At 49.5% G+C, this 15889-nt stretch overlaps 1 protein-coding gene across 3 annotated transcripts in view; it reads left to right on the top strand.

Annotated features, from left to right (window-relative positions):
* The window catches only part of CPLANE1 (ciliogenesis and planar polarity effector complex subunit 1), a 2680747-nt gene that overhangs the window by 1860263 nt on the left and 804595 nt on the right, over positions 1 to 15889 (top strand). The gene's annotated exons all lie outside the window — the stretch shown is intronic.

Here is a 15889-nt window from a genome sequence, read left to right as displayed (position 1 = left end):
AACTGAAACCAATCACTCAAAGCCATGCGGCCGTCTTGCAAGACCTTGTTGACCGGGTACATGACCTGGAAGACAAGGTGGAGGATGCAGAAGGGCGCTCCCGCCGCAATAACATCCGCGTGGTGGTGCTGCCGGATGGCAAGGAGGGGCGAAACCCAGCAGAATTCACCGAAAACTGGATTAAGAAGCTGCCCCCTGATGGTACACTATTGGCCCAATTTGTAATTGAAAGAGCTCACCGAGTCCCTGCACAGAAACCACCGCCAGGCGCCCGCCCTCGCCCCTTCCTATTCAAAGTCCTCAATTACAGAGGCAGAGACTCAATTCTCCGGGAAACCCGCAAGCTGGCAGACATAACAGTAGACAATAGCCGCACCATGTTCTTCCCAGACTTTACGGCACAAGTGCAACGCCGCAGAAGTGCTTATATTGTGGTGAAGAAACAGTTGCGTGAGCTGGGTCTCATCTACTCACTCCTTTTTCCAGCCAAATTGCGGGTGGTTGCGAACGGAACAACGCGCTTCTTTGACTCCCCCTCGGACACCTGGGACTGGCTGATGGAATCGGGCCTACTGTCAGGGCCAAGGCCTCCTGGGGGTGACGAACCAAGGATGTCGGACAGGGGACGCCGTGGCAGGCGGAACAGATCCCGGATGGGAGTCATGGCAGCCTCCACCTCCCCCAACATGGCGCAGAGACAGGTTGAGCGACAGGAGGCAATCCACATGGCGGCGTTGGTGGGACCAGCAGGCTCCAGCCCTGCTTGCCGTCACAGTCTGTCGAGGCTCTCCGACACTGGCAACTCCACGTCATCCAGGCTGGACGGACCCGAAGACTGTCCAATGCCAGAGGTCACCCCACAAACGGCGGACGAAATTATATGACTTAATGTATACTTGCAGCTTGGACACATTAACCGCAAGTATCTGCAGCGCCAGCACTGTATTGTTCTATGCTTGACACTCTAGTTGGTCACTTACCCCCTACAGGCAGTGGGGGCCGTCACGCGCCCTGTGCACATCGCACCGAGCGGCTACTTCTGCAGTTTGGGCGACGCGTCACACATTGGCACGGGGTATACTGGGTTACACTCTGACACCAAGGGGAAACTCAACACACATCATATGAATGCCACTAATACCCACACGAGACGTCACTTGACCATTGCGTTTTTCCTCTCTTTCTTTAGCCCCTGGTTGGGCCTCACAGTTTGGACGAGCATCACTTCAGTGCTTGCCCCCACAGTTCAGCGCAAGTTAGCTTGTTTTCCATCTTCCCCCCTGTTTTTAATGTTGCTGGGTTGGAATAAGCGGACACGCCACACACACCAATATGCCCTGCCCCTCCTGCTCAGTCTTGTCTGCCAAACAATTATATCATGGTACAAGTTAATATAATCACATGGAATGTGCGCGGTATAAACACACCCACACGCAGATATTCCATTTACGCTTATTTACGGCGCAGAGCTGTGGACATTGCGTTCCTCCAAGAGACACACATGTTGCACACAGAGCTAGGGTGGCTAAGAGGTAGATGGAGAGGTCAGGTATACGGCACAATCTACTCGACCCATGCGCGGGGTGTACTTATCTGGGTGAGAACTGGAGTCCCATTTGTAGGTGAACAGACGCTAGTTGATCCGGAGGGCAGATATGCATTTGTTAGCGGGAGACTCAACGGTCAGCTGATTCTCCTGGGTTCTGTCTATGGCCCCAATGTCAACCAGCCTGCCTTTTTAGACACCCTCACAGGGAAACTTGCCAACTGGAATGGGGTTCCTTGGCTCGTCGGGGGAGATTTTAACTCCGTGTTAGATGTCGAATTGGATATATCATTTCCGCCACTCACCAAGACCACCGCAGCGTCCAATGCGCGGGCCCTCGCAGACTGGCTGGCGTACTGGGCCCTAATAAACATATGGCGTGCCACTAACCCTGATACCCGTATCTACTCGTATTACTCGGCGGTACACAAGTTGCACGTGCGATTAGATAGGATTGTGGGGTCTCCAACACTGCTCCCACTGATACACCATATCGAGTACTTAGGCCGCACACACTCAGATCACAACCCCCAACTCTTACAGCTTAACTGGGAATCTGGGCGCCCTCCCGCCCCCATCTGGAGATTGCAAATGGCGGCACTCGAGGACCAGCCCTTTCGCTCGTCGTTGGGCACGGCCGTTCTTGATTACTTTGAACTCAATGAGGGTAACACTGGGGACGAGTTAGTGGAGTGGGAGGCCTTCAAGGTCACAGTGCGTGGACACTGTCTGGGTACGACCTGGAACATACGCAAGACCCTGCAACATGACCTAACTAAAATAGAAACAAATCTACTACGATATGAGGCGCACGGTGAGGAGGGGGGTGGAGACCACCATCGATTAGAGTAATTACGCGCACAACACTCCGACCTGCTGGAGCAACTCCGCTGCCATAACTACGCAGCGCACACAGCCCGTACGCATGCCACAGCAGACCGCGCAGGGCAACTCTTAGCCTGGCTCATCAGACAGGAACATACCCACGCGCCAATAAGCGCCCTACGGGCCGATACTGGCCTATTAGTGCATACACCGCGCGAAATCCACACAGCTCTGACACGACACTATAAGCAACTATACCAGTCCCACAAGATTCAAGACCCATATGCCCTCTTATCCTTCCTCGACCGGATACGGCTGCCCGAGATATTGCCAGAACATACAGAGCTCCTAGATGCTAGGATATCCTTAGAGGAAATCAGAGAGGCAATCTCATCAATGGCAACGGGCAAAATCCTGGGACCTGATGGCTTCCCAGCGGAATATTATAAAGCGTATCAAGTAACATTAGTGCCGCTCTTTTTGCAGCCTCTGTAGATGCGGGGCATCTTCCCCCCTCACTTTGTGAGGCACACCTCCTCTCGTTGCCTAAACCTGACAGAGACCACACCGACATGGACTCGTACAGACCCCTCGCCATCCTCAACTAAAATTCTAGCAGACAGACTTGCGCAAGCAGTCCCCTCTTTGGTGCACGCGGATAAAAACGGTTTTGTACCGTCCCGTAGCACCTCACTTAACCTACGCCGCTTCTTTCGAGTCGCGACCTACTCCACACGCGAATGGCCGCGGGCGGGCTGCCTTGTACTAGACCTTGAAAAGCCTTTCGACTCCCTCGAGTGGGACTACATGTTTGCGACCCTTGAGCGGTACCAGTTAGGCCCCGCATTTCTGCAGCTGACCCAGCTACTTTACACGAACCCTGCGATGATAGTGAGGGTGGGCTCCTACATTTCTGAGGCCATCCCAGTGCGACGTGGCACGAGGCAGGGCTGTCCATTGTCCCCTCTCCTCTTCGCGCTGGCGATGGAGCCACTCGCGGAGTCCTTGAGAACCCAACTACAAGATGGCATCCCACTAGGCGACGAGGTGCACACAGTGTCGTTATACGCCGATAACCTGTTGATATACTGTAGGGACATCAGTCGGATCCCGGAAGGTCTGGCTCGTGTGCTGGGGGAATTCGCAACAGTATCCGGGCTAAAGGCTAATGCCACTAAATCCAAACTATATGCCTTTGGAGCCAAGGCTCCGATCCAGGATTTGTACTCAACGGGGTGCGAGTGCAATGGAGCGCAGACACGTTTCGATACTTAGGAATACGAGTCTATCGGCAACCGCAAGACCTCTTTGACCGCAACCTAGGCAGAGCACTAACAGCCATTCGCTCTCAGATGCGATTCTGGAGCACACTTCCACTGGCACAGGCAGGGTGGCACTGGTGAAAATGGTGGCCTTACCAAGACTCCTGTACTACTTTGTCAACCTACCTAACTATGTACCAGCCTCCTTCTTTACCCAACTGGAACAGACAATCAGGGACTTTATCTGGGGCTCCAGCCGGCACAGGGTAGCGATCAAAAAATTATATTTGCCCACAGACCAGGGGGGTCTAGCGGCTCCCTGCTTGAACACTACTACCTTGCGGCTCAACTCCAGTGGATCGCCAGATGGTTTGCAGACCGACACCGCAGTGACACTGCATCCACCCGTCCACCATACACTCTACTACAGATCCTCATGCTCTTTCACCCTGGTACACGCACACGCCCCCCCGGAACCCTTATATTTGAATGTGGCCTATAGGTGTTCTCGACGAAGCCTCTACCTAACAAGACATGCCACACCCTACGCCCCTGCCCTCCCTTTGGAAGGCACCCCTAGAGGACCCATGGTGTGCACAGCTGCTGACCTGCATCATTGGCACGAAGCTGGGATACAGACCTTGGGTGATTTCTATCACGAGGGCTCACTGATTCCTTATGCGACACTAGCAGCGAACGAGGACCTCCCCACAGGACAATTCCTCCTACATTGCTCACTGGTGGCCACCCTTACAGAGAAGTGGGGAGAGCTAGGCACTGAACCACAAATGCACCTCACTATCCAATACCAGACACCTGGTACGTTGGTTTGCTGCTTCACTAAGTCATCATGCGGCAATCAGCCTAGCTCCCCTCAGATGCAAATGGGAGCATGACCTGGGACACCAACTCTCAGACAAAGCCTGGGCACAGATACACAGATATTGGCCAGCCCGACTCATATCCCACGAAACATGCGACTTAGGCAAATACAATACTTCATTACGCAACATGCATACTTAACGCCAGCTAACATTAAAATGATATTTCCATTGAGCTGACTCTGCCTGTCCCGCTGCACGACTCTTGATGCAGACCTAGTGCATATGCTCTGGGGCTGTCCCAACCTTAGCACCTACTGGAGAGAAGTGGCAGATACACTCCGTGCCTGTACGGAAAGTGAGCTAGCCTTTGAGTGGCAAACATATCTGCTACATGTCTTTCGTAGGACGCGCAATACTAAGGTCACCTCCCGGTTTTTAGATTTGGGCATGGCCACGGCCAAACGACTAATCACAAAATGATGGAAGGCGTCAGATTCCCCACAAGCGCAGGCTTGGAAACACTCCAGAATTGCGTGGGCCAGAGCAGAAGGTATAGCGATCAAGCGGGAAGAAATAGTGGGTCTCAGGAAAGTACCTATAGCTGAAATTTGGGACGCCATCCTGGCAACGCTACAGCAATCTGCAGAACTGCCAACCCAGTCCCTTCAGACATCTGATCCAGACAGCCAACACCGCGCACGCGACCCTCACTCATAGATCACGTTTCTGCAACAGACCATGTGCCGCAAACTAAACGTTACTGCTTCGATGCTCTCGCGCATCATAACCTTATGGCAATGACATCACTAAGGGGCGCCCTCGGAGGCATAAAGGCAGCATTCTACATACCCCAACCTGCGTGAGCATTCCAACCCTACTCCAAGTTGAACACCCCATGAACACAATTTTTTGCACATGAACAGCTTAACCAATCTATCTGCATTGCATTGACTGTTTAAGCATAACCAAAGCCGCACCATGCGCATGTATACTAAATATATTAATTGTGGGTAAAGGCTGCATCATAAGTAACCTTAGCTTAAAGTACCATACTGAAAGCAGATTTTGATGCCTCACTGATGGATTAAAAATATATTGTTGTCCAGTGACGCACATCACCTAATGTCGTTACACACTGTAGAAAAGATGCAATAATTGCTTATATGGTTGTTTACTAAAAATGATTTTTTTTTTAAATTAATGCCTAGACAGCCAAGTCCGGAGAGATGGCTTCTTTGGCCGTTCTGTTCTCCAAAACTTCCTGGTGTGATCTTGTTTCGCAGACCCACCACGAGGGTTTGTATTGCTGGGGTATCTATTCTAAGGTAAGTAATCTATCACTATGTGTTACTTTCAGATGAACAAGTTACTTACCTTCAGTAACGATATATCTTTAAGAAACATTAGTAGTTATAGATTCCTTACCGCCCCACCCATCCTCCCCGTTCTGCGAACTGATTTCCAGAGTCAAGGTCATCCCTTTCAGGGTCCTAGTTTCAATGCACCAGTGGTCGGTATCTTGCATGGCTCTGTGTTCCTGGCGCGGAAAGTCGTTTACAGAACTGACGTCAGCGCGCTAGGGTGGTGTCTAAGTAGCTGCCGCAACGTCATCTCGGTGACCGCGACGCCAACGATGGACGCGGAGCTGCACAACGCCACTTTCCGACGCACAGGGGTACTGCTGATGAAAACTTTCCGGATCCAGTCTGACGCCTGGGGGTAATTCTAAGGTAAGGAATCTATCACTACTAATGTTTCTTACAGATATATCGTTACCAAAGGTAAGTAACTTTTTCATTAGGGCTTATTTTCTTTCGAAAGCGGCCACCCCATTCCATGTGGGCCAATCCAACAATCTGCTTCCTTTTACGCTCCGCTGCATCCCTCCAAGTACCAGAGCAACTTCACTGGCTAGACCCAGAAAGAGCATTGTTGTTCTACCTTGACTGCATGAGAGAGTTCCGGGTGGATAACCAGCTCTTCATCGGGTATGTCGGAGCGAAGAAAGGACAAGCCATGCAGAAGCGGACCATCTCCAGATGGATCGTGCTCTTTATCAAGATCTGCAATGCTTTGGCTAAGAATCAACAACCTGAGGGTTTGCGTGCTCATTTCACTAGAGAAAAGCTGTGACCACTGCTTTAGTACATGGAGTGCCGGTCCTGGACATCTGCCAGGCAGAGACGTGGGCCTCCTTGCACATGTTAACAAAGCACTACTGCCTCGACAGTCAGGTCTGCAAAAATTGGCATTTTGCCAGTTCGGTCCTGCAGGACTTCCACATATGAAATTGATTCACAGACCAACCTCTGGGGATGGTATTGCTTGGGTATCTATTCTAAGCTAATAAATCCGTGGCTAGAACTCTCTATCAGATGAATAAGTTACTTACCTTCAGTAACTCCATATTTAGTAGACTCTTTTTAGCCACAGATTCCTTACCGACCTACCTGTGCTCTCTGCTCCGTGAACAGATTTCTAAGAACATTACTGTTACCCTTTCATGGCCCTAGTTTTTCATACAAGCGGCCAGTGTTCTTCGTGGCTCTGCGCTCCTGGCGTGCAAAGTCTCAAAAAGAAACTGATGTCAGCATACTGGGGTGGCGCATATATAGGTACCGCATATGTCACATCTGGTGCAAACAATGCAGACGACGCCACGCATAGCAGAACAACTTCACCTACCATCGCGCGGGGTACTGCTCACAAAAAGAAAATTCCAGATCCAGTCTGATGCCAGGGGATAATTCTAAGGTAAGGAATCTTCTGCTTAATAGTCGACTACCAGATAAGGCGTTACCGAAGGTAAGTAACTCATTCATTTGGCAACTAAAGCTACAATTTCAAGCACTATATGTATATGACTTACTTTATTATTACATACTAATTCAGAAACGTCTAATACATCACCATTAAAATGTTGTACCTACAATGGGAGTCACATGCTGGTTAGACAATGAATTTCATATAAAATGTTTTTGAAGGTAAATAATAGATCCAAAGTAAAAAAGAAGTGGATTTATTATTGCTTGTTCAAGTCATTAGCCCTTCATCTACACTTGCTTTAGTTGTACAAAACCTGGGCATTTACTTTGATCTGACCTGGCTATCAGCTCGCAAGAAATATAGTTTCTAGCTCTTGTTTCTTCCAGCTCAAGACGTTGAAATGCATCTTCCCTTCTATTGATAAACTCTACCATGTGTCTTTGTTCCACGCTCTTGTGTAGACTGAATTATAGAAATAAATTTAGTTGACTGTCCTGGGAAAAATTCATATGCAACGTCACGTCATTAAAAATGTGACTGTTTAATGTAGGGGGGCGTGGCCAAGACGGCGACCCGATAAGACGTGTTCCTTGGTCTCTCTGTTCCCGCCCGGCAAAGTCCCGTCTAGTGGCTGCGGAGTGGGGGCCAGTGGGGACTGTGACACCCCCGGCGGAGCACCCGACGAGAGGGAGGGCCATCGGAGCATGAACCTGGGCGCCAGTGAGCACCGGGAGACGATCAGGAAAAGGCGCGCCTGGTGGCAGATTGCAGGCGGTCTGTTGGTACTGTCGAGGGGTTAGTGCAACGAAAAGACAGCGACGCAGCAGGGATCTCTGTGGACCCGAGAGCAAGTGCAGTCGGCGGGCCCAGGTGACGCGGCTGAGCTGAAGTGCGGCCACGATCGAGGGGCTGCAGCTCGCTGAGCTACACCGCTGGGGAGGAAGGAGACTCCTTGTGAGGCCTCGCTCAGGCCCCAGCATAGACCGGCTTGCGGGCCCGGATTAGCTACGACCAGAGGTCTATGGCACACGGCTACAAGTGGCCGTGTGGGGGCTAAGTCCGCCGGCCTACCCGTAGACCTGGTGCGAGGCGGAGGCCACGGCGGAGACCGGTGGGACCAGAGTCAACAGTCCGAAACATGGTGGTGAGCAGTAGTAGAGAAGGTCCCTTAGTGGCGACCCATCCCACTGGAGGCGGCGGGGCCTCTGAAGGTATTGGATTGGAGCCGGGAGGTCCGTAGAGCTTGCTGAGACACCACGGAGGTATGAAGAAGAGCGGGAAAGCACAAGCACGGAGGTGAGGGGCGGCGGGGTCGGGGAGGCTGAGGTTGAGGCCCAGCTTGACATCGAGGGCATGGCCTGAAGGCCTGGAAATAGTTGCGGTGGCCTCCGGCCTCACCCTTCCCCCGATTTAGGAAACTCCCACCAGCAGACACTTTCCAAAGCGCAGTCCCACCTGGAGTGTACTGTGGGCCCTGGGATCTTGGATGGGCTCCGGGTGTACATCAGGAGACCCGCAGAGGTGCCCCCAACGCAAGGAGGGGACTCGGCCTGTATCATTAGCCCAAGACTAGTGAGAATATTGAGGGAAATCCCAGGCTGCCAGGAAAGTGCGTGAAGAAGTGGCTCCAGAAGCCAGCTAGATATCCCCTTTCCCTCTTGGCTCTGCTGTGAGCGGCTATGGCACCTGCCTCAGCTTATAAGGACTAGCACCCTATAATGGCCTCCGGCAAGGGGAAAAAAGGACAGATCAGTGAAGGACCTGTTGCTAAAGCCGTCTAATTCGCAGCTTTACAGCCCGACTCCTTCGAAGGCCGCAGAAGAGACAGGAGAAGTAGTTGACGCGGAGGCCCCGGTCAGCCGCATCTTCTTAGAATCGCTCTTCTCCTCCCTCCGAGAGGACTTATCAGCCATGAAACAAGACCTATCAGCTGACCTGCGGGAGGTACGCTGAGACATAGACTCCCTGGGGGAGAGGGTCAATACCTTGGAGGAGCACAAAACAAGCCGAGATGAGGAAATAGAGAGCCTTCAGCAAGAAGTCAAAAAACACACAATTGTGAAGTGAAGTGAAGTGTTATTTGTAAAGCGCACGAATGCCGTGGCGTCTTGGCGCTGGGTGTGAGACGTGACGTTCCTCCAGGTGAGTTCGTTAGTTTTTACCGAACAGCCAGGTTTTTAGGTCCTTCCTGAAATTTAAACGGTTCGGTTGACATAGCAGAGGACATGGCATTTGGTTCCATAATTTTGCTGCACAGTAAGATAGGGTTCGACCTCCCCATCTGACCTTCCGCGTTTTTGGAATACAAACAAGACCTTCTGTAGATGATCTGAGTGTTCTGACAGGAAGATATCGTGTGAAGAGTTTCCCTACTTCTCTAGATATACCTCCATAGAGGGCCTTGTGTACTAGACATAGGGCTTTAAAGTTAGCCCTATGTCGAACCGGGAGCCAGTGTAAAGTTTTAATAGCCTCTGAGGTGGTGCGGCCCTTAGGTATATTCATAAGTAACCTAGCTGCCGCGTTTTGCAATGATTGGAGCTTCCTCTCCTGTGCCTTGCCAATTCCCACAAAAAGGGCATTACAGTAGTCTAGTTTTGATAGAAAGAGTGAAACTACAATTGTCTTTTGAAACTCTGTTGTTATAAAAGGGAAAATTTTCCTTAGCGTTTTTAGAAGGAGGAAACAGGAAGAGGTTAGCTTATTAATATGGGCGAATAGGTTTAGCTGATTGTCCAAGGTGACCCCCAGGTTCTTTACCTTTGAAGTGGGGGTAGCGCAGAGTCCCGCCTCCTTTGGCCACCAGCTAGTATTCCATACCAATGGACCTTTGCCAAATTCAAGGACCTCGGTTTTGTCAGTGTTAATTTTTAGGAAATTTGAGCTCATCCAGTGCATAATGTCAACTAGGCATGCATGAAAACCAGTAGCTACAACATCTAAGGGCTCTGTAACTGAGATGGTAAGCTGAGAGTCATCAGCATACATAATTAGTGAGAATCCATGTTTTCTAACCAATTTGGCCAATGGGGCGACATAAATATTAAAGAGAGTCGGAGAAATTGCAGACCCCTGTGGAACCCCACAGGGGAGTTGAAACATTTCAGATCGCACATTCTCCCAGTGTATATTTTGTTGTCTGGTATCCATAAAAGAGGTAAGTAGATTAAGTGCAGTGCCCTCTATCCCTATCTCTTTAAGCCGTTGCGCCAACACCGTATGGTTTACGGTGTCGAACGCCGCCAACAGATCTAGTAAAACCAGAATAGCCTTATTGCCCCTGTCTACCGTCCTCCGAATCTCCTCAGTTGCCAACACCAATGCTGTCTCTGTCGAGTGACTAGGCCTGAAACCGTGTTGGATACAGTCCAGCAGGGAGTTATCTTCTAGGTATAAGACCAGCTCCTTGTTAATGGCCTTTTCCAGGATCTTCGCAGGTAGAGGCAGTCGGGAGATTGGCCGGTAATTTTTCGGTTCAAGTGGATCGGCAGTAGGTTATTTCAGGATTGGCCTTATACAGGCCTTTTTCCATGCTTTAGGATATTTGCCATTTCCCAGAACTTGATTTAAAAGAGGAGTAAGGTGTGCGCTAATGACCTCTGAAGCTAGATGAAAAACAGTTGGAGGACATGGATCGTTAGGGGAACCAGATTTCGTGGATATGAGGAGGTTGTTAACCTCATCTACACTAAGTGGCGTAAAACGATCCAGTCTACTATTTGTTGCTCGGCTGTTTATGTTCAGAGAATTGCAAACTGGCCTGTTTTTAGCTAGATTCGAGAGATCATCATATATTGCTTGCACTTTATTTTGAAAAAAGTCAGCCATTGTGTTACACAATGCTTGATCTAGAGTAAAATTGCCTGCATGTTGGGGGGTGGCCAGAGTATGTACAGTTTTAAACAGTTCCTTTGAGGAATGAGTGGCCTTTCTTATTTTATCCATAAAGAAGGTCCTTTTAGCTTTTACAATTGCCTGTTTATATTCCTCCAGGCATTTATTATATAATGCCTTGTGCTCAGGGCTGTAATCAGTTCGCCACACTCGTTCTGCCCGTCTGCATTTCATTTTTATTGTTTTTATTTCTATAGTGTACCAAGGTGCTGAGGGCATGGTTCTTTTACAAGTTTTATTCACTTCAGGGGCCAGTTTATCTACAGCTGTTGTAATCCAGTCGTCAAAACGACTGGCTGCTACATTATTATCATTGCTAAGAGTAAAAGGATTTGAACTTAGGGCCTGTTCCAGAGTATCCTTTCCTATCCTATTCCATTGTCGTGTTAGTAGGGATCGAGCTGGAAAGGACTGGGGCATCGAAAATTGATTGTTCGTTACCTCAAAAATAACAGCCCTATGGTCTGTCCAGGGCAATGGCAGTGTTTTAATGAGTTTTATAACAGGGTGGTTTGTGAAAATCCCATCTAGAGTATGACCGGCCAGGTGTGTGGGTTCCAACACTATTTGGGACAGTCCATATGCTGCCAGGTTATCCACCAAGCTAGTTGTGTCAGGGTTGGTCTCAAGTTCTAAGTGATAATTAAAATCCCCTAAAATACAAAGATATTCAGAGTCCAAACTTGTCTCTAAGAAGTTCAGAATGGCCTGTGAAAAGCCCGACCTTGGTCCCGGCGGCCTATATACCAGTAGTCCTTTGAAGGTAGTGGAATCATTAAGTTTAAAAGAAAATGATAGTGTCTCGGCTGGAAGCGTAGTTATGATTTCGTGGCGCATTTTTAGATAGTCTCTGTATATTATTGCTATGCCACCGCCCCTACCTTCTACCCTATCATGGCATACCATTGAGTATCCCGGGGGAAGGGCTATGTTCCAATCTGGATCTGAACTAGCATCGGTCCAAGTCTCAGTTAGGAAGGCGATGTCTGGTTTTTCTGTTTGGAGCAGACATTCAAATTGGTATTTGTGTTTCACAAGTGATCGAGTATTCAACAACATACAGGACAGAGTTTGTGTTGATTGTTTACTTCTTTTATCTGATCTCGGGGTATCTTTGCCTCCATCAGCCTGGGGGGAGTGATTTTGTCCCTCTCGACCTTTTATGCCTCCCAAGTGTACCCGACAGTCTAAATCTGACAAGGGGAGAGATTCCATTTTGTCCCCTACTGGTTGGTGTAAATGATATCCGCAACCCTTGCATAGGTAGGAACTCATACAGTTATCCCCATCCCAGATGTTACATAGTTCACACTTACCAATCATTAGATTCACCAATTGGGCTTTTGTGTATGTTCGGATGGGTAACAGACCAGGGCTCCTGGCGCTGGCCGCGCTCCGGGCGCCGACGGGCGCAGACGGGATTGCCTTCGTCGCGCCGGCGGCGCACCCGCTGCGCGCGCCCGCTGCGCGGACGCTCCAGCGTGCAATTTAAAGTCTGGGGAGCAGAACACTAGACCGCTAACCCTTAAAATGGCGGTCTGGCTCTGATCGGCGAGACAGCGTGATTAAGTTACGTTAGGTATGTTGCATAAAATTTTCAATTCAATCGTGGTAATTCAGTTTTAAAGTCCGTGCAAAGTACAATTAATGATTTAAAATTCATGTCATCAATATTTTAAAAAGTATCTAAACTAGGCAAACGTATTCAGTTTTTCTCGACTTAGATCATCAAAGGTTTCAGAATTGTGCAAAACTCAAATAGCAGCAATAGTAGCAGTAGCAGTTACAGATTGCAACTTCCCACACCCATGCAACTGGTATTCAGCCACGTTACAACAGGCTGCGCGGACGCTCCAGCGTGCAATTTAAAGTCTGGGGAGCGGACCACTAGACCGCTAACCCTTAAAATGGCGGTCTGGCTCTGATCTGCGAGACAGCGTGATTAAGTTACGTTAGGTATGTAGCATAAAATTTTCAATTCAATCGTGGTAATTCAGTTTTAAAGTCCGTGCAAAGTACAATTAATGATTTAAAATTCATGTCATCAATATTTTAAAAAGTATCTAAACTAGGCAAACGTATTCAGTTTTTCTCGACTTAGATCATCAAAGGTTTCAGAATTGTGCAAAACGCAAATAGCAGCAATAGTAGCAGTAGCAGTTACAGATTGCAACTTCCCACACCCATGCAACTGGTATTCAGCCACGTCACAACAGGACACAATTGATGGACGGAATGCAGAACAAATCAAGACATTCGCACCCAGTCAAGAGATCTGGGTTAAATCCATCATTCTTTTGCTCACCATGCCACCCCAGTTTAGACCTGGCCATATGCAAATCAGTATTGACCCTGTGCCTCATGGGAACAGTTCAGCCCGAACTGCCAAGCCAGGTCCTCCCTGGGCCGGAAACAAGCATCCAGGGACCGGTTTCAGGGTTTCACCCCTCTTCAGCCAGGATAGCTTGATTCCAGGGCACAGTGAGCCCAAGACCCACGTCTAGACATACCTGGCGCACTTAGGGCGAGAAAGCAAAAAACACACAATTGATGGACGGAATGCAGAACAAATCAAAGCATTCACCCCCAGTCAAGAGAGCTGGGTTAAATCCATCAATCTTTTGCTCACCATGCCATCCCAGTTTAGACCTGGCCATATGCAAATCAGTCTTGATCCTGTGCCTCATGGGAACAGTCCAGCCCGAACTGCCAAGCCAGGTCCTCCCTGGATCGGAAACAAGCATCCTAGGACCAGTTTTGGGGTTTCACCCCTCTTCAGCCAGGATAGCTTTTTTCCAGTGGCACAGTGAGCCCAGGACCCACGTCTAGGCATGCCTGGCGCACTTAGGGCGAGAAAGCAAAAAACACAAAATCTCTGTACTGGGGTGAATGTATGACATTGTTCTGCATTCTGTCCCATCAATAGTTCTTTTTGCATTTGTCACCCCGAGTGGGACGGGTATGCTCAGACGTGAGTCCCGTGCTCTCCATGCCTCTGAAATCAAGCTATCCTGGCTGAAGAGGGGTGAAACCCTGAAACCAGTCCTAGAATGCTTGTTTCCAGTCCAGAGAGGACCTGGCCTGGCAGTTCGGGCTGGAATGTTCCCATTGGGCACAGGGTCAAGACTGAGTTGCATATGGCTGGGTCCAAACTGGAATGGGATGGTGAGCAAAAAACTATGGATTTAGGCTCAGATCTCTGTACTGGGGTGAATGTATGACATTGTTCTGCATTCTGTCCATCAATAGTTTTTTTTGCATTCAGCAAGAAGTCATCAGGCCACAGGAGCAGAACCTTAACCTCCAGGCCCACACGGAGGACTTGGAAAATAGGTCCAGGCGCAATAACATTCTAATTAGAGGCATTGCGCAGGGGGCAGAGGGCACAAACATACAGGCCTTGGTGACTGACTTCTTCCGCTCTCTTCTCAGTGAAGCGCCGTACTCAGTACTTCCCTATTAACCTCGACCGCACACACAGAGTGGGGCCCCGGAGGGCCACTCTGGCTCCACCAGCAGACATTCTCACCTGTGTGTACGACTTTCAGCTTGAGGAATGCATACTCCGGGCGACCAGGAACGACCCCGCCTTCCAGTACAAAGGCCAGAAGCCTGCACTGTTCCCAGACCTAGCCACATCCACACTGGTAAAACGCAAAGCATTCAGGCCTATAACCGCACATTTGTAAGCAGCTGGCATCTCATTTTCATGGGGACACCCCTTCCGGCAGATTTTCACCTTCAAAGGGAGCTATGGCAACTACGTTCAGTATGTGCAGATTATAACCTACTAGGCATAGACGCTCCCGTGGCAGAGGAAACTCATCGAGTCAAGCCGGACAGGAACCGATGAAGCGGCCACGGATGGACAACCGTCAAGCCCCTAACTCATGAGTTGCGCTCTGACCCAGACACTATGGCCAAAGAACAGCAGGCGGTTTTCGCAACACTGGCCGGGGATCATCCTCTGAGTAGCTGACGAAATGCCATTGGGGAGCAGATAGCGGTCATCTTGCTGCTCCTCATATCTGCTTCCTGAGACTCTCTAATGAAAGCACAGGGCTGTGCTTGGGTGGGAGTGGAGAGACGCTGGCCACTGGTACCCCTTCAATGACTTCCAAAGAGCTGGACGTCCGGGCTCCTGTCAGTCACACTATGACTTTCTTTAAATGTATAGTTCTCCTTGTTGTTTTTTTTTTTTGATCTCCTCCCTGGACCCCTTGCATGTTTGGTTGGGTGCACAAAATGTTGTCCTCCACTGGGATCACCTATTGTCCACTGAGGATGTCCGAAGGTAGGGGCCCCCCATCACACACTGGCGCTTCACTTGGCTCCCAAACACGGCCTTGGCGCATATGCTAGCAAATATTAAGACTACACTAAATGTGAAAGAGTTAAACAATCCGATTAAAAGAAGAGCTATTTTATCTTATCTTGAGCACTCAGGCGCACATATCTGCTTGCTGCAGGAGACGCTCCTTCTCTCCAGAAATACATATAGGCTTTGATCAAAGGCTCTCCTACAACATCATTTCTCCTCGCACCCAACCAAAATGGCCGGAGTTGCCTTTCTCATCTCCCGTGCGTTTGGAGGGAAGGTGGGTGCACAAATATTCCAAATCAAAGGGCTGCTCTTGGCCATCCCAGTGTTCATTAACGAGAACACCCTCACTCTACTTTCCAGTGAGGGTGTGCTCGTTAATGAACACTGACAACCTCTCCAGATAGACAGATCTTATTGGGAGGTGATATAAATACGGTGTTCGACAATC

This window comes from Triturus cristatus, chromosome 2_1 (genome assembly GCF_964204655.1).
Source record: "Triturus cristatus chromosome 2_1, aTriCri1.1, whole genome shotgun sequence".
Taxonomy (NCBI): domain Eukaryota; kingdom Metazoa; phylum Chordata; class Amphibia; order Caudata; family Salamandridae; genus Triturus; species Triturus cristatus.
Note: the sequence above shows the minus strand (reverse complement) of the source record. Positions and strands in the feature narration are given on the sequence as shown.